We start from the raw sequence: 24,795 nt of genomic DNA, 5'->3' as shown, positions 1-24,795 counted from the left end.
AAGGACAACTACAAACTCTCTGTCTATATATAGTCTTTTTATTATTGCAGTATTACTAATTTTGCAATGAAATTAAAGAAAAGCAAAAGACACATGCAGGGATTATTTTTGATTGTATTCCCAATATTAAATCAACCTCTAAGATCTGGGTGCTGTTCACTAGTAGCATCATTTCAGCCCTCATTTGATTTTCTTCTGGCACTCCTATGTAGTTGTATTCCAGTAGTGAAGAGAATGAATGTTTGTGTGTATTTATACTGACGTGTGTGCACTAATTTATGTAGGTGTTTAACAAAACGTCTGGTGTAGGTTTTCACCTTATCCATTATTCTTTCTTTGGGTAAAAGAGCCTATCTTCCAGTCCATCAATATTCATCTCATGGTTTCTCTTGATCAATTACGGTACGTCTAAACTACATACCTCTGGCGACAGAGGCATGTATATTAGGCTACCTGGCATAGGAAAATGAAGAGGCGATTTAAATAATTGCAGCTTCATTTACATTTAAATGGCTGCCGCACTGAGCTGATCAGCTGTTTGTCGGCTCAGCGCTATAGTCTGGATGCTCCGCGGTTGACATGAAAGGCATCTGTCGACCTCCCAGGTAAACCTCATCCCAGGAGGCATACCTGGGAGGTCGACAAATGCCTTTGATGTCTACCGTGGAGCATCCAGACTACCGTGCTGAGCCAACAAACAGCTGATCGGCTCAGCGCGGCAGCCATTTAAATTTAAATGAAGCGGCGATTATTTAAATCACCACTTCTTTTTCCTATGCCGGGTAGCCTAATCTACATGCCTCTGTTGTCAGAGGAATGTAGTCTAGATATACCCTTACTGTCCTCTGGGTCAATGGAACTGGACTTACTAGTGAAAGGTACAGGCCTTGTATTGTGTAGGAATTTTCACAGCTGCCCTTGCTTCATCATTTGCTAAAGGAATGTCAGAGATGGAATGGGAGAAAAATATCAATGTGTCATCCATAGATATTAGCATGGAATGTTGAAGTGTTGTTATTTATTAAGACTGGGAATTTGGAATCTAAACTGAGATACCAAGTGAAAATACATTGGACTCTATAGAGGTCCGATTCGTGGCAGAAACATCTCATGTTTTTTAGTTGCATTGACAATCTTGGAGGCCGCAAAGATTTTATTAATTCAACCAGTGCAAGGCAGTTCCCTTTTAACTTGCCTAATAGAACTGTTGCCTACAGCCTCCTGAGTGAGCCTTGAATACAGTAATATAGAAGACATGTACATGATGACCTGAATTAGAAAGGGCTCCACTAAATAGTAATCTCTGAACTAATTTTGAGATGTATTAATATAATGGATTATAAATACATTCCTTCACCTTCAGAAGAGTTTGATGCATCTCTGGATAACTTTTGTTGGAAGTGATGTATTGCTGATTATTTGGCAGTGTGATTTTCAGACAGTGTTGTGATGCTATAAAAAGTCAGCACTGTGCTTTTTTTATAAATCAGGCCTAATCCCACAAGCCAAATAAGCACAAGCATAATAATTCTTGGATGGGAGATTTCCAGGGAACCTATGTTGTTAGAAGACTTGGTAATGGTGATATGGTAGGCAATATTTTTGCTTTTCAGTATGTATGAACCAATTTATAAGAACTATATTGGTAGAATATGGTCCTGGAAATGAATTTAGAGAAGATTTTGACAACTTGTGGCCATTAGAGATCCTGTAAAATTCAGGGTTGCCTTAGCCACATTTGAATTGGCTAATTACATTCTGCTACTCTAAACATATATAGTGAGTCTGATTCTCTGTTGCCCTGAACTTTGTGTAGTCATTTATGCAGTGCAAAGTGAGTGTGGAAGTGCTACCAACTCTGCAGTGGGTGAGTATTGCATTGCTGTAAGTGTTAGGTGCAGGGTAATGAAGAATCGGGTTCACATTTTCTATCTTAAGTGCTGTCTCATGTGCAGCGTTAAACAATTCTATCCCAGAGGTAGCTGAAAAAAATTATGAAAATCTAATGAAATGTGACTACACATGTGTAGGTGCTCTATCAGGAGAAAGAGCAGAGATGGCTTCTTTCCCTCACATCTAGCATACCCATACATGAGGCATCTCTGAGTTGCCAGGCACCTCTGAAGGACTAAAGAGTGCATGCTACATTCTCCTAAATATAGGCTGAACCTCTCTAGTCCAGAACTCTCTGGTCCAGAAGCATCCGTCATCTGGAATGATTTTAGTTACCCCAATGTCCACTTTTCATGGGTGTGGCCAAGTTTTTTACAATCCTATAAAGTTCTACAATCTTAGCTCTCAGTGTTCTTTGCTGTTATTTAGCAATAATTTTCCTCTAATTTTCATCTAACAGCCCTGTAAGCAGTGGAAGTGTTGGTAATGCCGCTAGATAATATTGATCTCCTGTGTCTGAAAAATTCTTTCTTTCTTAACTGGTCAGGTCCTGAGAGTTCCAGACTAGAGAGGTTGTACCTGTAGTGGCATATTAATAGGCTTGCACTATGTCCTGAGCAGCTATTGAAGACATTGGTCCTTTCTAAGCTACAATGAATCCCATAGTTCTCCTGAAAGATTGTGTAATTTCACCTCCAACATGGACCTTTGCCTAATAGGTCAATTAGGACTTAAAGGTTTATTAGCCAACAATAGTTTGTCCCCAGTGGTCTAACATATTCTTCCTGCACAGTCAAAATATCTCTGAGTCCTTCAGTTCTCTCTCTGCAATCTGTTTTATGTGCCTCTGGCTGGGAAAGTGAATTTGGCCTTTGGTTTGAAATACTTTGTAATACTTCAGGAAGCAAAGATTTATATTATTGTGAGTTGCAATTATTATAATGGTATGTCAGTTCGTTTTCCTATGTGGATGAGTTTCTTTGTTTTACACTTCTCCTGAAAAGGCCGTACAAAATTTATTTGATAAAATCCAGGGGGAGTAGTTAATTCTCTAGGGGAGCAGAAAGAAGAACCTTTCACAGACTCTTTTTTTTTCTGAAATGCATCACTGATGTGCAGTGTGAGGAACAAGTAGTAAATTTAATTAATAATGGATTTTTTCACCTCTCAGCCTCCAAAATGGAATGTTTCTCCCATTTTATAGGGTTTTATTTTATTAGCCACACAAAGAGAAATAATGGTTCATTTAACTATGTCAAAAACAATCTAAACTCTCTGCTATTTACTTTCCTTTCTATAAATTTTAATGCATTTTTAATTCCACCCCACTGGTTGGTAAACCAACCATTGAAGTTATTGCTGCCCTGTAATGTATTTCAGTCATTTCTAATAAACCTGGACTTTAAGATGATTTATTATTATCTCTGTAAGCTATGAAAATGTATTCACTGTCTGCACTGGAGTTGGAGCTGCAGCCCTTTCATTACTTAGAGTAGATTTTAATGTACAGTCAAACAAAAGTGACCAAATGTAATACAGGCATTTTCGAACTTTGCAACTCTATTTGAACAGAATTCTATATAACTCAAAGTCACACTATAAAATAATGCAATCCAAATATATAGGTTTTGTGGATAACAGACTAAAAGGCAATGGGGTTATAAAATATATTTTTTCATATTTTTCTTATTTCACAGAAAATATTTATATCACTGCAGTAGTCTGTAATCTCTTTCATCTTCAGTCAGTCTTGTTGTTTTTTTCTGGTAGTGTTCAAATATCATTTTAAATAAAATCAGAGAAGGAATACTACACCTTAAACAGGAACATCAGTAATTGCAAAGTGGTAGAAAGTAAAAATAATCAACTAAAATGGCAAAGTTCCACATTAAATATTGTATCATCAGATGTACAATTTATCATAGAGTGATAGACTACTAGACCTGGAAGGGGCCTTGAGAGGTCATCAAGTCCAGTCCCCCTGCCCTCACACCAGGACTAAGCACCATCTAGACCATCCCTAACAGATGTCTCTCTAACCTGCTCTTAAAAATCTCCAATGATGGAGATTTCACAACCTCATAAGGGAATTTATTCCAGTGTTTAACCATCCTCACAGTTAGGAAGTTTTTCCTAATGGAGAGCCTAGACTTTCCTTGCTGCAATTTAATCCTATTGCTTCTTGCCCTCTCATCAGAGGTTAAGAGAATATTTTTTCTCTTTCTTCCTTGTAATACCTTTTTAGGTCCTATTATCATGTCCCCTCTCAGCCTTCTCTTTTCTAAACTAAACAAGCCCACTTCTTTCAGTCTTCCCTCATAGGCTGTGTCTAGACTACATGCCTCTGTCGTCATGTAGATTAGACACACAGGCAAAGGCAAATGAAGCCGCGATTTAAATGATCGCGGCTTCATTTACATTTACACGGCTGCCGCGCTGAGCCGACAAACAGCTGATCAGCACGCTAATCTTGACGCTCCCCTGCCGACATCAAAGCCCTTTGTCGGCAGCCCTGGTAAACCTCATCCCACGATGCTCAGCGCAGCAGCCATGTAAATGTAAATGAAGCCGCGATCATTTAAATCGCGGCTTCATTTGCCTTTGCCTATGTGTCTAATCTACATGCCTCTGACGACAGAGGCATGTAGTCTAGGCACAGCCATAGTTCATGTTTTCTAGACCTTTAATTTTTTTTGTTGCTCTTCTCCACATCTTTTCTGAAATGTGATGCCCAGAACTGGACGCAATACTCCAGCTGATGCCTAATCAGTGCAGAGTAGAGTGGAGGAATTACTTCTCATGTCTTGCTTACAACATTCTCATTAATGCATCCCAAAATGATGTTTGCTATTTTTGCAACGTTTGTCACACTGTTGACTCTTATTTACTTTGTGGTTTATAGATATAATCTTTCCTGATTGGCACTTGCACCACAAGCATAATTCACTGAATTATTAATTCCCTGAAGCCATATTAGAAATTGTTATCATTATTTGTTGTTTATTTATTTGTGTTTATTAAGTTTACCTAGAAACTTTAAGAATGGGTCCCCATTATGGTAAGTACTACCAAAATGGAGAATAGTCATTGGTCTATTCCTTTTGGGTACAATTATCAGCTTTCAAAGAGTTTCCTCCAAAAATGTGCTCTCATCTAGAATCTTTCTGTTCCTGAAATTGTCTGCTTCTTGCATCTCCAAACACAGCATGCATTGTAATCTCTGTGTGCAAATCATTGGCTACTCAGCTGGTGATTTTGATTGGCACCTGAGCAATTTTCTTTCAAGACACCTTTCTCAATTCACCCTGAGTTTCCCTCACTTTCAGATTTCTCAGGTACATTGGCAAGATAATGTGGACAAGCTTGTGCAGACATAACTCCTGCTGTTAGTCTTTCACTTTCTACCAGTACTAAGTATATTTTATAAGGAAAGGTCTGTCTTAAAAAAAACTAAAGGGTTCATTTATTCAGGCCTTTGAAATGACTTTGACCATAATTTCTTGAGATGAGCTATTCAAGTAGCTAAGTGATTTTGTTTGAAATTTCCCTTAATCTTTTGTTATAACTCTTTCTGTCTCTGCATGGCAAAATACACACATTCGTATTAAGCAGTTGCTCTGTCTGACCTGTTTACCGGAATCTGCCTAATTCAAAGATTTAATTATTCAAATTTGCCTTACCATTCAGTAGAGCAGCTCTTTTTAACAGAGCTTTCCCTCCATCATCTTTTCCCAAGGCTGAGATAAAGTATATCAAGGGACCAGCTTGGGAACAGCTAGATTAGGCCAAGGTGGGTATGTGTATGTGTGCAAAGATGTCATTTCAAGGCCCCTTCCTGACTCCTATATCAAGCTGAGTTGTGTGTTCTTTCGCTGGAAGATCTGGGCATCATGTGGGGAATTAAAGGCAAGGGCAACCAACTCTGTTTCTTTGTTGTTGTTGTGGAACAAATAACTGCATTTCTCTGTGACTCAGTTTATGTATTTTTAAAAAGTAGGTAATGACAGTGTCAGAAAGGTGTTGTGAGGATTATTTTATATTATTTGCACTAGCAGTATTCTGTATGCTAATCCAGTATAAACTGAAATGCATCCCCTGCTCATAATCTAAAAAAAGATGAATTCAAGTTTAAGAAGCATGTTGAAGTGCTAACTACTGTGATTCATTCAAATGACTACCAATACCATTTCATGAAATTCCACAATTGCTACACCACATTTTATGGTCATAAGCCAGATCACTGGTGGAAGTAACCTGGCACACATTTTATTGATATATGGCAGCTCCAGTCAGTTGGCTTTTAATAACGGTTATGAAAAGTAAATGGCTGGCTATTTATTTTCTACTGCAGACCACAAACCTCATGAATGGATATTGACTGTTTGGATTCTTATCTTTACTACTAATACAGTTAAAATCTCCTTGTCCGTGACCTGAGGTATTGTTTCCATTATCAGATTGTAGATGGGATGGAAAATTGGCATTTCTGCTTCCCAGATTCCTTTCAAGTACACATCCTCAGATTTGTGACATTTACATTTGCTGAATTCATTCAGAATAAGGCCTGAAATTCTAAGAAATGGTGGGGGAGATAATAAAAATGTAGGTAATAGGTGGGTAAGCACAGCATGAATGATTAAGTACTGGAAGGAATGACTTACGAGCAAAGATTAAAAGAGCTAAATATATACTGCATAACTTAGCTAAATGATTAATTGAGTTGGGCAGAAGGGATCTAAAGGAGAGATATAATCATCTGCACATCACATCACCAAGGGCTGAGTGTGCCATTTAGTCACAGCTCTGATTTGGACAGTGTATGAGTAAAAGAGAGGAATACACTGCACCATTCCTTGAGAAACTACAGTGTTGTAACCTGTTTTTTTCCCCTGACATGCTGGTCAAGCTTCATAGCTGGGGTGGAATAGAGTAGGTGCATGAAACAACCTTGCCTCCTTTGAAATGATTTGTGTCTCAAGAGGATAAGAGAACGAGAGAGCACTTCCTGCCCTTCCTTGAATGCAAGGACTCTGGTTGTATGTGCTCTTTGTATAGGGTGCAGAAACAGGAAACATTGAGAGGTATTTTTTGCTCCTCCTCTCCCACACCACCACAACCAAAATTACATACATACCCATGTGTGGCACCGGAACAATCAAGCCCAAAGTACCAGGCAAAACAGCTTAACAGAGAGATCTTACCATTTCTGCAATAGCCTTCTGATTGGTTAGAACAGTAAGTACTAGAAAATAGATGATAGGGAGTAATTTGATAGTGACTCAGAGATGCCTGAATTATTGAATTGATACTTTCTGAAGATAGAAGTGGATCCAGACATCTGAGCCTCATTGAACATAGGTAAATTTAGGACCTAAATCTGGATCCAGATTATGCAGACAGCACATATATATAGTAAAACTGAGATACTACGAAACTTGATATGAATTTCTGAGCTCCAGCCCTTCCTCGCCTCTGACATCTGTAATTCTGTGAACAATTGCCACTGCTATAGCACCAGCTCTGAGCATCTCAAAGAAGATGATCAACATGAATGAATTAAGCATCACTACACTTTGAAATAAAATTTCTCCATCTTGCAGATAGTTGAAAAGTGGTGCAAGTGATATACTGCAGGCCTGAAGATCAGTTCAATGGTAAACATGGGATTAAAATCCACTATTGCCAACTGTCATCTCCATAGTCTCACCATAAGTAAACACAACTACTGAGCTTCCCTATTTAGCAGATATTCCTGAAGAATTCCAAATTCCAATTCCATTGCTTCTTTATTTATGTTAGCATATTGTTCATTGCAGCATTTCCAGAGGACTTTGACTATTCATTCTGCATGTTGTGAGCTGCAGGTTTTGTTGTTAATAGTTTCCATCTCTGAATCTCAGGCAAAATTACTTCAAAAATTAATTGACCTCTCCTCCCCCTTAAAACTCCTGTTGAGCTTCAGCTATTTGCTTAATTTTTGAAATGACATTTATATTTTGTTTGGGAAATAGGATAGTCTCTTGCATTCATGAATTCTTTATACCGATTGAGTTTGCTTGTTGGATTTGTTTAGCTTGTCCATATTTCAAGGTTAAATACCAAACATATTGCTCACTATTACTTTTTTTATTTTACTGATGTGCATAGTTTGATCTGGCACTAGAGTTTAAATTAATTTCTATGACTAGTTTAGCTCAGGCTTTTTTCCCGTCTTTTCTTTTTGTTGTTACTGTATGGCTGTCATGCTCATTTTGATAGGGATGAAGAAAACACATAAAAAATGAACAAGTCCTCAGTAAATTGATGAGTTGTAGAGGCCTCCTTTGATCCAGTGTACTGAAATATTATATTCTTGAAGAATTAGTTTAGCCATAAGAAATACAGAAATGAATAGTGCACCCAAATCAATCAGAAAAACGTAAATATCTCAAGAGCAACTGGAAATAAAAATGGATAGGCTTTTACAAAATGATGATAAACAGGAAGATCAATATGACAAGCTTGGGGTTTGCCTCCATTAAAAGCCTAGGTCATATCTCAGGTAACAGATGTCTTTAGAAATCACTCTATTTTCCTGGTCTGCAAATCTAGATACATGGATTCATGTAAGATTGCTTCCAGCTTATTCCTTTTTAAGGATGGTTGTTATTGTTGATGGGGTTTTTCTCGTGTGTGTGTGTGTGTGTTTGTTTGTTTTTGTTTTTGTTTTTTACTTTGCATTGACTGAAATTCACATTGGACCCGGGGCTTCATAGCATCAGACAACCCTAACTGACAATGTCTCTGTCTCCAGAGTGGATGTTTCTGTTTTGAAAGCACTGTATCAAAGATATACACAAGTCATTAAGACACATAAAAACTCAGGTGGCAGGTGGGATAAATAATCTATTGCAAATGAGCAATGAGGGAATAAATTCATCCCACATCTATCATCTTCAGTGTATCTTTTGTTACACGTACACATACTTTGCCTGGAGTGAGAGAAACAACTAATATTGATCCCTTTCATATATCTAGGGATATGAGTCAAAAATTTGTCAATTACAATATTTCATGTCCCAGTGTTTCCAGCATCTGCACAACATTTGGATTAACTAAAGCTGCAAAGGTGCCTCCTAGGTTATAATATAAGATTGTCATCCAGACTCAGAAAACAATATGAATTTATTAAGTCCTCTAAACTCCTTTCTGGACCAAGAGATTATCTTGGTTTTGTTTTGTTTATAAAGGATTTTCTTTTCCTAGTGTGTTGTGAAGTCTCTTCAGTTTGAAAGTCCTGCGCAGGGATAGAAATAAACTCTCACTTCATCAAATGTGTGGCTATCTGGCAGTGCAACTGAAAATCCTTTTCACACAGACTAATTTGTATCATTTGAGACTACTGCAAGCCCCCTAACCCTCTCCAATATGTAGAGTATGCCAAGATCTGATTGTGTAATAGTCTATTGCCTTACAATATTTTAAGCCATTGCAGATATAGCTTGTTTTTCCAGTCATCACAAGTCCTTGTTTGTTAATGGTGAAATACACACACGGATATATAGCTCCCAAAAGTGCACATACAATTAGAGATAATGACTGAATGAAGATGCCTGGCTGGATATCCGTGCAGAAAAAGTGCTTGGGTCACAAAATTAAAAACAGGTATGTGGCGAAGAAAGAAAAAATAAAATATTTTCCTTTTGTATTTTGCTAGTCTTGAACTTTTCCTGAAACATCAACATTTGAAAAAAATCAGCCAGCACTACTGATTAGTGTCCGGGCAATGGATATAGCTATAGGTAACAATATTGCAAGATCTAATAGGTCTTTTCCCATCCTTATTTTCGCTGATGGTATGAACAGTTCATTCATTCTAGGCACATAATTGCATGAATGATTTAGTGGGAAACCCTGGGTTTCTAAAATGTGTTTATTGGAGCTAGCATTTGAACTAGTGACTATGATCCAACAAAGCCCATTGCTTAAAATTAAGGTCACGAACATTCCCAAGGCTGCAGTGAAACTACTCATCTTCTTAAGTGCTTTGCCAGGTTGGGACCAGTATTATGATAAAGTAGAGTGAAACTTGGTTTAGGTCCCTAATGTTAATCCTTTGACTGAACACTAAATTTAATTACATTTTGCCATTCAAGTCATTGTATGTTTCATTCAAATGATTTTAGACAAAAATGGCTTGAGGGATTCCTCCCTTCCCCCCACTTCTGATCATTGTATGTTTGCACCCCATAAGCTTACTTTGTGTCTGGAGTACAAACAAATGAAAACATTACAACGAAAACCCAGTCACAACTACTGAGCATCATCTGGTTTATAAAAGAACCATAATTTGGATCTGCCTTTGCATGAAACTGGGCTCAGTTGTACTCAAAAAGTTCACAAATCTTTTAACAAACCAGGGCTAAGTTTTAGGTTTACAGAGAAATGTGAAGCCAGTCAAATTTTACTCTTTTGCATACAATTTTTTTTTGTATTATGATTTTTTCTATATTCAAAATGAGAAAGTTTGTTTAATTTTAATGGACTCAGAGGCCACATGGAATTGGTTCTCTTCAGGCCCAGCCTTAGGGCAAGGTGAGCATGGTTGTTGCCTTGGGTCCCATGCTGCCCAACTGCTGGCTGGTTGTCCTGGCTGGGACCCACCTGGGCACATGGTGCAGCCAACCACAGTGTGCCGCCTTGGGCCCTGCCAACTCTTTGGTCAGGCCTGTTTCTCTTTCTTGATTGGAATATTATTACTGTTGGAATCGTGAGTCCGGTGATAATAAGTACAGAAGATGAATCACATATTTTGTGTTGAGAATAGCTTCCAGTATTTAGCCAGTGAACTCATTTGTTATCATATTTGCCAGCTGAATTAAAGGGAATCACCACCTTTCCCTGAAGCATTTACCATCTCTGTATTAGGTGCTCAGAATAGCACCACATTGACCATGTTTCTGGGCTTGCTGTGAGGAATAATATTTTCACAATCTTTAGTATAGGAAGTAAAACTTTAAAACACAACAACAAAGTTCATTTCTTTGGTGATAGAAATGTAGCCGTGTTAGTCTGGTGTAGCTGAAACAAAATACAGGACTATGTAGCACTTTAAAGACTAACAAGATGGTTTATTAGATGATGAGCTTTTGTGGGCCAGACCCACTTCCTCAGATCAAATAGTGGAAGAAAATAGTCACAACCAAATATACCAAAGGATACAATTAAAAAAATGAACACACATGAAAAGGACAAATCACATTTCAGAACAGAAGGAGGATGCGTGGGGGGAGGGGGAAGGAAGGTAAATGCCTGTGAGTTAATGATATTAGAGGTGATAATTGAGGAAGCTATCTTTGTAATGGGTAAGGTAGTTGGGGTCTTTGTTCAGCCCCCCGCGGAGAGTGATGAATTTTAGCATGAATGCCAGTTCAGAGGATTCACTTTCAAGTGCAGATTTAAAAGTCTTCTGAAGTAGGATGCATGTGATTAGGTCATTGAGACAATGTCCTTTCTGGATGAAATGGCAAGAAACTGTTTTTTCTTTGTGATCCTGTCTAATGTCTGTTTTGTGGGCATTGATTCTTTGGCGAAGTGTCTGAGACGTTTGTCCAATGTACATAGCAGACGGACACTTTCGGCACATGATAGCATAGATTATATTTCTGGATGCGCAGGAATATGTATTCTTGATCTTATAATTCACTTGGTTAGGCCCAATAATGGTGTCAGCAGAGTGAATATGTGGACAAAGCTGGCAACGGAGTTTGTTGCAAGGGAAAGTACCAGGGTTGGTACTAGTGTGGTATGTCCTGTGGTTGTTGGTAACTTCATCTTGAGGTTAGGTGGCTGTCTATAGGAGACTATGGGTCTGTCTCCCAGAGCTTCTTGGAGTTTAGTGTCCTGTTCCAGTATAGGCTGTAATTTACTGATACTGTGTGGGACAGGTTTAAGTTGGGAGCTGTAGGTGATGACAAGTGGTGTTCTATTGTTGGTTTTCTTGGGTCTGTCTTGTAGTAGATGGTTTCTAGGTATTCGTTTGGCTCTTTCAATTTGCTTTTTTATTTCTCCGGGTGGGTAGTTGAGGTTTATAAATGCTTGGTAGAGATCTTGAAGTTTCTGGTCTCTGTCAGTGGGATTAGAGCAGATGCGGTTGTATCGAAGGGCTTGGCTATAGATGATTGATCGTATGGTGTGTGCTGGATGGGAGCTGGAAGCATGTAGGTAACTGTATGAGTCAGTGGGTTTTCTGTAGAGGGTGGTGTCTAATTTTCCATTGTTGATTTGTACTGTGGTGTCCAGGAAATGGATCTCTTGTGTGGAATGGTCCAAGCTAAGGTTAATGGTGGCGTGTAGGTTGTTGAAATCTCTGTGGAATGTCTCCAATGTTTCTTGGCCATGCATCCATATCATAAAGATGTCATCGATGTAGCGTAAGTAGAGAAGGGATAAAAGGGGATGGGGGTTGAGGAAACGCATCCAGAAATATAATCTATGCTATGTCTCAATGACCTAATCACATGCATCCTACTTCAGAAGACTTTCAAATCTGCACTTGAAAGGGAATCCTCTGAACTGGCATTCATGCTAATATTTGACACTCTCCATGGGGGGCTGAACAAAGACCCCAACTACCTTACCCATTACAAAGATAGCTTCCCCAATTATCACCTGTAATATCATTAACTCACAGACATCTACCCTTCCCCAACTCTAATATCATTAACTCACAGGCATTTACCCTCCTTCCCCCCCCCCCCCGCATCCCTCTTCTGTTCTGACATGTGATTTGTCCTTTTTATATGTGTTTATTTTTTTTTTAATTGTATCCTTTGGTATATATGGTTGTGACTATTTTCTTCCATGATTTGATCTGAGGAAGTGGGTCTGGCCCACGAAAGCTCATCATCTAATAAACCATCTTGTTAGTCTTTAAAGTGCTACATAGTCCTGCATTTCTTTGGTGTTTACGTCTTGAATGGCTTCCTTACTCTGTTCCTATGTCATCCAGAGAAGAAGTGGAATAGGGCAAATTATTTCTCAAAGCTTCTGCCCTTCTTGAAAGGAGGAAGCCATATTGCAGGGCCCTGGCATTATTGAATATGGTGTCCCTTAGGATTACCCCTCTGAGCCATGGATTTCTATCTGAGAATGATAATAAAGTTGATGAATGGCCTTCATTGTGGTGTTTTTGAAACTGGTTTTGCCAAGTCTCAGACATTCCAGGAAGCAAGCACTCTCAGTGCTTCATATAACAGGCCCATTTAAGGAACATGCTAAGTGATTTAATTCAGTTCAAACTGAGGTAGGAAAAAGATACAAAACACTGTTAGGGCAGACTTTGCCAAGTAATAGACCATGCCAACATCCTTTTGTTGGAAGGATAGCATTTTATATAACTAATTGGAGCAACTGATTGCTCTGCATTTAGCGAGCCTGTTGTTCAATTTATTAGGGCTGAAAGCACAACAGCGAATGATAATAAATCCCTGGAGTAAAAGAAGGTGTAGGCAACTCTGGGAATATTTAAATTCTCTTTTGGCTCACAATGCACATTTTCTGATGTGCTCAATTCTGTTTAATGACAATGTTCATTTTTCCCCAACATTAATGGTGTTGCATTTTATTGCTTTCCAGAAAGGTTGATCAATGTCTCTCCTCACTCAGATGGGTTGGCAGGAAACAAAGTGTTCTTTTTAAGGTATTTTGGGGGACGTGAGTGAAAGGATGGGGAGATTTAATTGTAGATTCCAGGTCTAAGAAATGAATTTGATTTTTTTTTCAAATGTCATCTCTTTGGACGGCAATTCTCAGCAAATGTGGACAGCAATGATTAGGGTATGAAATTGTTTAATAAAAGAAGTGGTGCAATCTACCTCTTAGTTTCTTAGTTGAAGTCAATAAGGAGGGACAGGGATTCTTCCAGGGAGTAAAAATAGGATGCTACAGCAAGTGGTATGGGTGATTTAGAAGATGAAATTTTTTCTTTCTAAGTCCTTATAGAACCAGAACCTGGGCCCCAAGGATGGTGGTGTGCAGCTTAATGTGCCACATTTCACACAAAGTGTAAATCTGTACCTGTGTGTTGACCAAATTCCACCTATAATAATGATATTCTGTTCATTTAGAACCCCCTTTCTGTTTCAATTGAATGGCATTTTAAGGGTCCTGGAACGTGAGGAGACTACTTCACCTTGCACTGAAATGGAACCTGTGGGAGATAGCAGCTAGAATGAGAACACTAGTCACATTGCAACAGTTAAGGAAAAATTAAGTGAAGAAAAGTCAATGTCCTTCAGCAAGAGGCAAGTGTCTTTATTACAGACACTCACTGTTACTCAGTGGAATTCACTCTGTAGGTAGAATTTTAAAGGCTCAGGGTTGTGTGTATATTTATAATTTTTTAAAATACCTTGGTACTTACAACACTGCCCTCTATATAAAAAAAAATATATGCCCCAGCACTTGATCTTATGGACAATACCTCAACATGCAGAAGCATTCAGATTATGAAAGACTCATCCAAGGTCTTATCTCATGTCATCCTCTTATCTTGTCTTGTTACTGGAGGGATATACTGGGAACCAGTGCACTACCCCATTAAGTTGGAATACCATCAGGTGGGCTAGAATAGGCTGTCCATCTTCCTTCAGATTTTATGAGCTGAATATTTTGATAGTTTCATTTCTATTTCATTACCATGCAAACAAAATGAATTGACAGAGAAAGCAATCAGCACATGATGCATCCTCTGGAACCTCTAATGTAAAATGTTGGCTGCTTCTGCACACATTGCCAATTATCGGAGGTACTCAAAAAGGAAGCAATAGCCTTTTGTAATATACGCAGCAGGACATTATGGCCCATGGCCCACATGCCTATTACTGTGTGAAGTGTGGGCATAATATGTTTGAATATTTTATAAATCAGTCATTCTGGTCACAAATTACATTCATGCCACCTAATAACAGCAAAGAATACATGCTTCTGGACATACTGTCTGGGAGATTGCAACTTTTACCCTAAAGTTTAATGAAACACATGCTTATTTGTGTCAGTCTGTTCTCTTTCACTATTCCTTTCTACCTGCACTCCATTCTGTTTTGCACACAGAGTAGTTCTCCTAAAACTTTGTTTTACTGATGGGTCTGGAATAAGTATATTAAAGAATCCAGAGTTGAATGCTATATGAGGGGGATACCAGAGACTGTATTAATAAAGACTCAATTAACTGATTTCACCTTAAAATGCATGAGTGCAAGACGGTCCCCTTCATTCCCATAAGGGACATGTTTCATTTGTCCTAAGAAATTCTTCCCACCAAAAGTATATCTACACTACAGAGTTTTGTTGGGAAAATGACCATTTTTCCAACAAAACCTGAGTTACATCCTCACTGCAATCGTGTTCTTCTGAAAGTAAATCAAAAGAACAGAGGGTTTTTTCCAGCATTGGTAATCCTCTTTCTATGAGGAAGAAGCCTTTTTCTGAAAGAGTTCTTTCGGAAAAAGGCATGTGTGGCTGGGGAAGAGGGAGTTCTTATGAAAGAAGAGGAAAGAGAAAAAAGCACAGGTGCCCTGGTGGCCACTCCGTTCATAGTAATCAAAGCTTAAATGTGAGATAGTGTCCACACTGAATGGATGCTATCTTTTGAAAAAGAAGATTGCTTTTTCGATGCGCTTTTGTGTGTGGACGCTCTCTTTTGGAAGAAGTTTTTCAGAAGATCTCTTCCAAAAAAAGGTTATTCTGAAAGAAGCCTGCAGTCTTGACATAGCCCAAGAGTGCCCAGCAGGCTATCCCATTATAAGAAGTCTCAGAACTAGCTCTCAGTGGTTGACTAAACTCAAGAACACAACATGTATAACTGCTGAGAGCTGCTTTTCCAAATTTCATTATTTTTTTTAAAGATGTGCTCTAGTTCAAGCAGGAATTAATTTAGGGAAATCCTATGGCATGTGTAAAACAGGCGGTCAGACAAAGTGATAACAACACTTGACCTCTGAAGCTATGCAATTAACCATTTAATCTCTGAGTATTTTATACATTTAGGTGAGACTCAACAATTTCCAACTGAAAGAGCTACAAGTCCTGACCTAGTTCTCTCCACTGTGTGGGTAAACAACTGCCCGAAGAGGGAAAAGATCTTTAGTTTTGAAAATAAATCTTTAATCTCTGTTTTTCTAGTTCAATATGCCGACACTGCATAGGCTATGCTATGATGTGTCAATTCTTTTTGTTCATCTGTTAGTATCTGAAGAAAAATGACTTCCTTGATTTTAGTGTTTAAAGGGGGATGTTGATGCATCTATTTAAGTACTTATTTGGCCCCCATCACTACATCATCTGAACATCTCCTAAGTATTTGCCTGGATGATGAAAGGTTGATTACAAGCAGCCCACGTGGATTTACTAAGAGCAAATCATGCCAAAATAGCTTGTTTTCCCTCTTTGAGACAATAACTGGTGTGGTGGGTAGGAATAAAATGATGGACCTAATATGCCTGGACTTTAGCAAGCCTTTTGGCACAGTCCTGCATGACATTCTCATAAGTAAACTCCTGAGTGACATGATTAATCCATTAGGAAAGGCTGGTTATGAGCTCTTGAAACTCCCTAGAGGTGGGAGGAGCCACTATCACTCAGACTGTGGCCCTACCCCTGTTTGGCTTTTTTGTCTTCTGATGTCCAGTTCACGTTCCAATCCCATTTCATTCTAGGCCCCACTCCTGCTCAGCTCCCTTCTTGCTCAACTGAAAACAAAGAGTAACTATTAATGGAATGATGCCAGGTTGGAAGGAGATCTCAAGTGGCATTCCAACGGGATCTGTTCTGAGTCTGGTATTAACAGTTTTATTAATTACTTGGACGTACAAATAAAGACAGTACTAATAATGACCCAGAACTTGGGGTGGGAGGGAGGGGAAGCTACAAATACTTTGGATAAGAAAGCCAAAATTGAGAAGGATTTTGGTAAATTGGACAAATGGACAATACATCACAAAATGAAATTCAACTAAAAACAAAAGCAAGGTGGTACGCTTAGACAAGGAGAACAAAAAGCATAAATACCAAATCGCGGAGAGCTCATTTGGCAGCAGAAATACTGAAAATAATTTGGGAGTCAACACTGTGATGCTATTGCAGAAAAAAGTAATAATACTCAGTGCTGCTTAGCCTGGGTTGTAGTGCTGCTTAGGCCAAAAGTTAGAAAGTATAGCAACAAGGATGAGCAAAGGGATGGAATGCAAATCATACAAGCAAAGGCTGGAAGAACTTGACATGGGTAGTTTCAAAAAGAGCAGATTAAGGATAGGCATGATAATTATTTTCAAATATTTAAAAGGCTAACATACAAAAAATGAAGAAAAACATTTTCTCTTGCTTCAAAGAGCAGGACAAGAATCAACAGGTTCAAACTATATAGAATCATAGACTACTAGGACTGGAAGGGACCTTGAAAGGTAATCGAGTCCAGTCCCCTGCCCTCATGGCAGGACCAAATACTATCTAGACCATCCCTGATAGACATTTATCTAACCTACTCTTAAATATCTCCAGAGATGGGGATTCCACAACCTCCCTGGGCAATTTATTCCAGTGTTTAACTACCCTGACAGTTAGGAACTTTTTCCTAATGTCCAACCTAAACCTCCCTTGCTGCAGTTTAAGCCCATTGCTTCTTGTTCTATCCTCAGAGGCCAAGATGAACAAGTTTTCTCCCTCCTCATGACACCCTTTTAGATACCTGAAAATGGCTATCATGTCCCCCCTCAGTCGTCTCTTTTCTAAACTAAACAAACCCAATTCTTTCAGCCTTCCTTCATAGGTCATGTTCTCTAGACCTTTAATCATTCTTGTTGCTCTTCTCTGGACCCTCTCCAATTTCTCCACATCTTTCTTGAAATGCGGTGCCCAGAACTGGACACAATACTCCAACTGAGGCCTAACCAGAGCAGAGTAGAGCGGAAGAATGACTTCTCGTGTCTTGCTCACAACATACCTGTTAATGCATCCCAGAATCATGTTTGCTTTTTTTGCAACAGCATCACACTGCTCACTCATATTCAGCTTGTGGTCCACTATAATCCCTAGATCCCTTTCTGCTCTACTCTTTCCTAGACAGTCGCTTCCCATTCTGTATTTGTGAAACTGATTGTTCCTTCCTAAGTGGAGCACTTTACATTTGTCTTTATTAAACTTCATCCTGTTTACCTCAGACCATTTATCTAATTTGTCCAGATCATCCAGAGCAGTCGCAACCCCTCCCAGCTTGGTATCATCTGCAAACTTAATAAGCGTACTTTCTATGTCAATATCTAAATTGTTGATGAAGATATTGAACAGAGCCGGTCCCAAAATAGACCCCTGTGGAACCCCACTTGTTATACTTTTCCAGCAGGATTGTGAACCATTAATAACTACTCTCTGAGTATGGTTATCCAGACAGTTATGCACCCATCTTATAGTAGCCCCATCTAAGTTGTATTTACCTAGTTTATTGATAAGAATATCATGTGAGACCATATCAAACACCTTACTAAAGTCTAGATATACCACATCCACCGCTTCTCCCTTATCCATAAGACTCGTTATCCAATCAAATAAAGCTATCAGATTGGTTTGACATGACTTATTCTTTACAAATCCATGCTGGCTGTTCCCTATCACCTTGCCACCTTCTAAGTGTTTACAGATGATTTCCTTAATTACTTGCTCCATTATCTTCCCTGGCACAAAAGTTAAACTAACTGGTCTGTAGTTTCCTGGGTTGTTCTTATTTCCCTTTTTATAAATGGGCACTATACTTGCCCTTTTCCAGTCTTCTAGAATCTCTCCTGTCTATGATTTTCCAAAGATGATAGCTAGAGGCTCAGATACTTCCTCTATCCGCTCCTTGAGTATTCTAAGATGCATTTCATCAGGCCCCGGTGACTCGCAGGCATCTAACTTTTCTAGGTGATTTTTAACTTGTTCTTTTTTAATTTTATCTTCTAAAACTACCCCCTTCCCACTAGCATTCATTATGTTAGGCATTCCTTCAGACTTCTCGGTGAAGACCGAAACAAAGAAGTCACTAAGCATCTCTGCCATTTCCAAGTTTCCTTTTACTGTTTCTCCATCCTCACTGACCAGTGGGCCTACCCTGTCCTTGGTCTTCCTCTTGCTTCTAATGTATTTATAAAAAGTCTTCTTGTTTCCCTTTATTCCAGTAGCTAGTTTGAGCTCATTTTGTGCCTTTGCCTTTCTAATCTTGTCCCTGCATTCCTGTGTTGTTTGCCTATATTCATTCTTTGTAATTTGTCCTACTTTCCATTTTTTATAGACTCCTTTTTTATTTTTAGATCATGCAAGATCTCGTGGTTAAGCCAAGGCGGTCTTTTGCCATATTTTCTATCTTTCCAACGCAGCAGAATAGCTTGCTTTTGGGCCCTAAACAATATCCCTTTGAAAAATTGCCAACTCTCCTCAGTTGTTTTTCCTCTCAGTCTTGATTCCCATGGGACCTTACCTATCAGCTCTCTGAGCTTACCAAAATCCTCCTTCCCAAAATCCATCATCTCTATTTTGCTGTTCTCCCTTCTGCCCTTCCTTAGAATTGTGAACTCTATGATTTCATGATCACTTTCACCCAAGCTACCTTCTACTTTCAAATTCTCAACCAGTTCTTCCCTATTTGTTAGGATCAAATCTAGAACAGCTTCCCCACTAGTAGCTTTTTAAACCTTCTGAAATAAAAAGTTGTCTCCAATGCAGTCCAAGAACTTATTGGGTAGTCTGTGCCCTGCTGTGTTATTTTCCCAACATATATCTGGATAGTTGAAGTCCCCCATCACCACCAAATCTTGGGCTTTGGATGATATTGTTAGTAGTTTAAAAAAAGCCTCTTCTACCTGACTCTTAGCATGACATCACCCTAGTTTTTAATCCCTTTTAGCCTAACTCAGAAACTCTCAACACTTCCGTCTCCTATGTTCATCTCCACCTCACTCACATATATTCGTTTTTATATATAAGGCAACACCTCCTCTCTTTTTTTCCTGTCTATCCTTCCTGAGCAAGCTGTACCCTTCCATACAAATATTCCAATTGTGTATTATCCCACCAAGTTTCTGTGATGCCAACAATGTCATAATTGTACTTATTTATTAGCACTTCCAGTTCTTCCTGCTTATTACCCATACTTCTCGCATTTGTATATAGGCATCTAAGATACTGATTTGACCTTGTCTCCCAGTTTTGCCCTGACCCTCCATTCTCTCTGCAATTATAGCCCATGCTCCTTCCCATTTCCGACTCATCTCCCAAGTCTCCATGTTCTCCACTTACCTGTGGGCTTTGCTTATCTGTCCCCATCGAACATAATATCATAGCAGAGTTAGATTTAATCTCAGGAGAAATTTCTTAACTATAAGAATTGTAAGGCAATAGAACTGCCTAGGGAACTCGTGGAAGCTTTTACAACAAATCCTAAATTTGGGCACAGGATTAGTCTTGATGATCCCCGTGGTCCTTTCTAACCCAAGGTATTGTTAGTCCCATTTTAAAGGTAGAGAGAGAGAGAGACAGACCGACAGACAGAGACTTGCCCAGGTTCGCAAAGGTCATCTATGAGGGTATGTCTACCCTAGCCCCCTAGTTTGATCTAGGGAGGCCAATGAGGGCAACCAAAATTGCAAATGAAGCACGGGATTTAAATATCCCACGCTTCATTAGCATGGTCCTGGCCGGTTGCCATTTTAGAAATTGACTAGCCCGAAGTAACTGCCCTACATGCAGCAGTGAAACAGGATTCCTAATTAAAGCCCAAAATCAAATTAGCTGGTAAACCTCATTCCAGGAGGAATAACAGCTAATTTGATTTAGGGCTTTAATTCGGAATCCTGTTTCACTGCCGCGTGTAGACGTGGGCAGTTACTTCGGGCTAGTCAATTTCTAAACTGGTGACCAGCCGGGAACATGCTAATGAAGCACGAGATATTTAAATCCCACACTTCATTTACAATTTCGGTTGCCCTTTTTGGCCTCCCTAGATCGAACTAGGGGGCTAGTGTAGACATACCCTGACAGAGTTGGAAATTTCTTCAATCCTACTCTGATTCTTTAACAGGAGAACCACCCACCTGTAGTGAAAAATAGAGAGATTCTTCACAGATACAGTAAATCCTTGTTAGAAATCAAGAAAACCTGTGGTATAAGACGATATTCTTTCCTGAAACTAAGGATGGTCTGAAATTATTATAAAGCATTTGGAGAATTGGTCACTAGCACAGGAAGATTATAATTGCCTTGGAGAGACTTCAAGCTAACTGTTCAGAAACTTTATGGTGAGCTCTTTATTAAGTAAGAAACAATGTTCAGGGCAATTTTTAGCATTCAAAATATGTAGATTTATTCAGTCGTAGCGGCTGAGTAGCCTCTGAAATACACCAGGAACGAAATCCTCATTTCCTAATAGTGCAGTGTCTTTCGGACTGCCAGGTACTGTAATACTATGGAGTGGGCAGCATCTGGTGCTTTGTTATTACTGGACAATATCTCCTCTCTTCAGTATCATTTCAGCCAGTGGTATTTACTAATGCTGCATTTTCTGCTCACTTGCTGTGGACGGGGTAATACAGCTATACAATATCTTGATTTCTTGTGACAGATGGAAAATTATCATTTTTAATAACCCATCTGTATCATCATTGGCATGCCCTCATTTCTTTTATCTGCAAAAGCTAGTCCAACTCAGATTGTTTAAAAGATTGTGATATGGCATCTTCACAATTTGTACAGCACCTTCCAACAAGAAGGGCCCCAATGTGGCCCACAGAGGTGGAGTGGAGATTTTTTGTCAGAAATGGATCCTTAAGTATGAACTCCTGAGGATTGCTGAGAAATATAGATGCATATCTCTGGATTTAAACACTGATTACAGACCCCATAGTATGGCATTGAACACTGCCTCCTTAGGCTATTCCTAATTATATGTATCAATCATTTCATCTACAAATGAATTTCAACTATTTCTGTATTGAAATATTGCTGCCTCTTGGCTGTGGGTATTAATGCTAAGTTGGACTGTTGTCTTGGTGTTGGCTCAGAGAGAAGACCATGCTAGCTGTTAAATCACTGATACCACATGCAGCAGTTCATTGGGATTTGTCTTGTGGTCTCTTATCCAAGCACAGGCCAGACACAGCTTGCTCAATTTGTGAGGTCTAATGAGATCAGATCCTGAAACTTTATCACTGCAGACTCTTTAATGTGATGCTAGTGCTGTCCACAATTAAAGTATTTATGAAATTTCACATTCTGGGGTGCACTTCAGATTAATAAGTGGTTGTGTCACTGCTTATCCTTAAAATGCTTTTTTGCTGCAGCTCCCTGTTCAGATGCTCTTAGCGTACACGCATGCACACTGTGTCTGTGTGTTGAGTAGCCCTGGTTTAGCAAATGTGAATTCAGCAGACTGCTTGTTATATCTCAGTCATACCGTGGTGTTCACCAGCTTTGGTTACTGCTAGCCAAGTAACTCCAACACACACCCAGTCCAAAAATTCCCCCTGTCTGCCTTGAAATGTACAGCCCTCCTCTGGAACATTCGGAGGTATAGCAAGGTCTGTTGCTCCTTTAAAAAGCCAAAAGCACAGCAGTCTGTTCCTGTAATGAGGGTTAATCACTTTCGGTATGTCTACACTGCGGATAATGAACCAGCCGTTATTTCAAAATAGAATTCGAAATAACGGGCTCTCTATTCCAATGTCCCTGCAACCCTCATTCCACGAGGGTTAAGGGACATTTTGGAATAGCAGTTTATTTTGAAATTAGATAGAAATGAGATACGCAATTTGCGTAGCTAAAATCGCGTATTTTATTTCAATCTACGGGTGCAGTATAGATGCACCCTGCCAGCTAAACGCAGCCCTGGGTTGATTTAAGACAAATAAAACACGTTTATTTAATCAAAAAGAGAAGTTTCAAGAGCTCAGTGTATAGGAGATAAAAAAGAAATGGTTACAAACAGATACAAGTGAGAAAAAAAAACAGTATACGGTGACTAAGACTTAACAAAAACATAGTTCTGGTCAAAAATAAGATTTTTACCAGACCTTATTTCAGCAAGGTGGATGACCACTCCCTTGCTCAAGATCCCCTGTGACATACAAAGTGCTTGGATTGCTTGTTAGGGGAAAGGAAACCTGGATTCTTTGCCCATCTATTTTATAGTCCAATGAACATCTCACAGTTCAAAGCAGTGAGGAAAAGTGCCATAGAGTCTGATGGAGAAGGATGAATTTTGTTTTCATTTTCCTCTGGTGATTTCTACAATGCAAATTGATCTGTCTCCACTCCCTCTCATCAACCCATGAATGGATACTTCACTGTGTGATTGTCTATTGTCTGTGATTCTGTTTAGATGGAAGCATCAGCCTTTCCTTTCTCTGGGGAAAAAAACTGTTTACTCATCCACCAGAACTGTCTGATTCAAACACATTTTAGTAACATCAAGCAGAGGGAATTCATAACTTTCCTTACAATGCATTTTACAATTATATTAATAGCCAGTTTTCATGCTGTAACTCACAAGACGTATTTTGTATGAATATTACTGCAACAAGGATGTAAGGTGTGCGTACAGGGGCACGTAGGATGACGTGAATTTATTAAAATTCCAAGTTCCTGCCCAAACCAAGAGTACTGTTCTATTCTCTGTCCTTACATCTTCCTCCTACTAATGATTTATCGATTTGGTCCTATTTGTCAGTATAAAAATTTCACTTTCAACTATCTAATGCTGTGTTTTCTAAACATGTGGCCTAGTGATTAAAAAAAAAAATTATGTTCCCTGTGTTAATTTTTGGCACAAAGAGTTTTATCCCTGTCTTCATTTCCTGTACTTTATCAACATAGTAGCAGATTTCTATGAGGCACAGACATCCTCATGTGACAGTGGGCAGTATCAGGCATGTTCCAATTTGGAAGCTGTTTTACTTGTTATTTAAAATGGAAATTACTTTATTAAAAATAACTTGGTTTGCTTCAGTTCATCTGTCTCTATGAAACAGCAAAGGCACCTGAGTCCTATTAATACTTGTATTATGCAGCACATTTGCAAATGTTATAACTCAGGTGAAATACCGTCACAGGAACCACATATGTTGTTCCTTCCTCAGGTCTCATTCCCTGTGTATGTCAAATGATTAAATGATCTTCAGGTTTCCCCAACATGTTTGCATCCAGAATCCTTAAATGTCGATTACTCAGGCAAGTAATGGAGAAACTGATTCCTATGCAAAAGTAAAATACCCTTGTATAATTCTTTTTTCTATCTCTTCATTACCTCTTCTGAATCTGATCCATCCTTTTATAATAACATTTAAAGAACAGAAAGAGAGAGACACATAGCTTATACATTTCCTCCTCATGAGCTTTGCCCTCTTCCCAGCTATATCTAACAGTACCTTTGTGGCTATTCGTGGAATGGATTAATTATTTGTAATCATAATATTGAAGATTGTGGTAGAATTTTTTTAAAGTAGGTTGGATCATTTTGTGGCCATAGCAACAGTGTAGTTATGGTATGCAGGCTAATAGAAGACAATCAAATCTGAAGCTTCAGCTCATTCTCACAAAGGTCATGAATGAATCTGTTCCCTCCCCCTCATCCAGCTCCCCATAAAACCAATGACATTAACTGCCATAGTCATCAGCAATGCAGGCTGGGCTCACAGAACTCTGCTTCAATAGCTACGTGCACTGAGGGAATTTTTTGCCTCCTGCTCCTGCAGCTTCAGTTTCAGATACTGCCAGATTTAGGATACTGGATATGATGGGCCAGTGCTCCAATGTGTTATGGCAAATCTTATATTCTGCTAGGCATGTACTGCCTTTCCTCCTAGTTAATAAGAAGAGCTCTGGTTCCCATATCCCTAGGCT

General features: G+C 39.0%; 1 long non-coding RNA gene across 1 annotated transcript in view; it reads left to right on the top strand.

Moving 5' to 3' along the window:
* LOC149524340 (uncharacterized) overlaps nucleotides 1-24,795 on the top strand; it is a 366,734-nt gene that overhangs the window by 285,300 nt on the left and 56,639 nt on the right. The gene's annotated exons all lie outside the window — the stretch shown is intronic.

The sequence above is a fragment of the Pelodiscus sinensis genome, chromosome 5, assembly GCF_052426305.1.
Source record: "Pelodiscus sinensis isolate ZL-2025 chromosome 5, ASM5242630v1, whole genome shotgun sequence".
Classification (NCBI taxonomy): domain Eukaryota; kingdom Metazoa; phylum Chordata; order Testudines; family Trionychidae; genus Pelodiscus; species Pelodiscus sinensis.
Note: the sequence above shows the minus strand (reverse complement) of the source record. Positions and strands in the feature narration are given on the sequence as shown.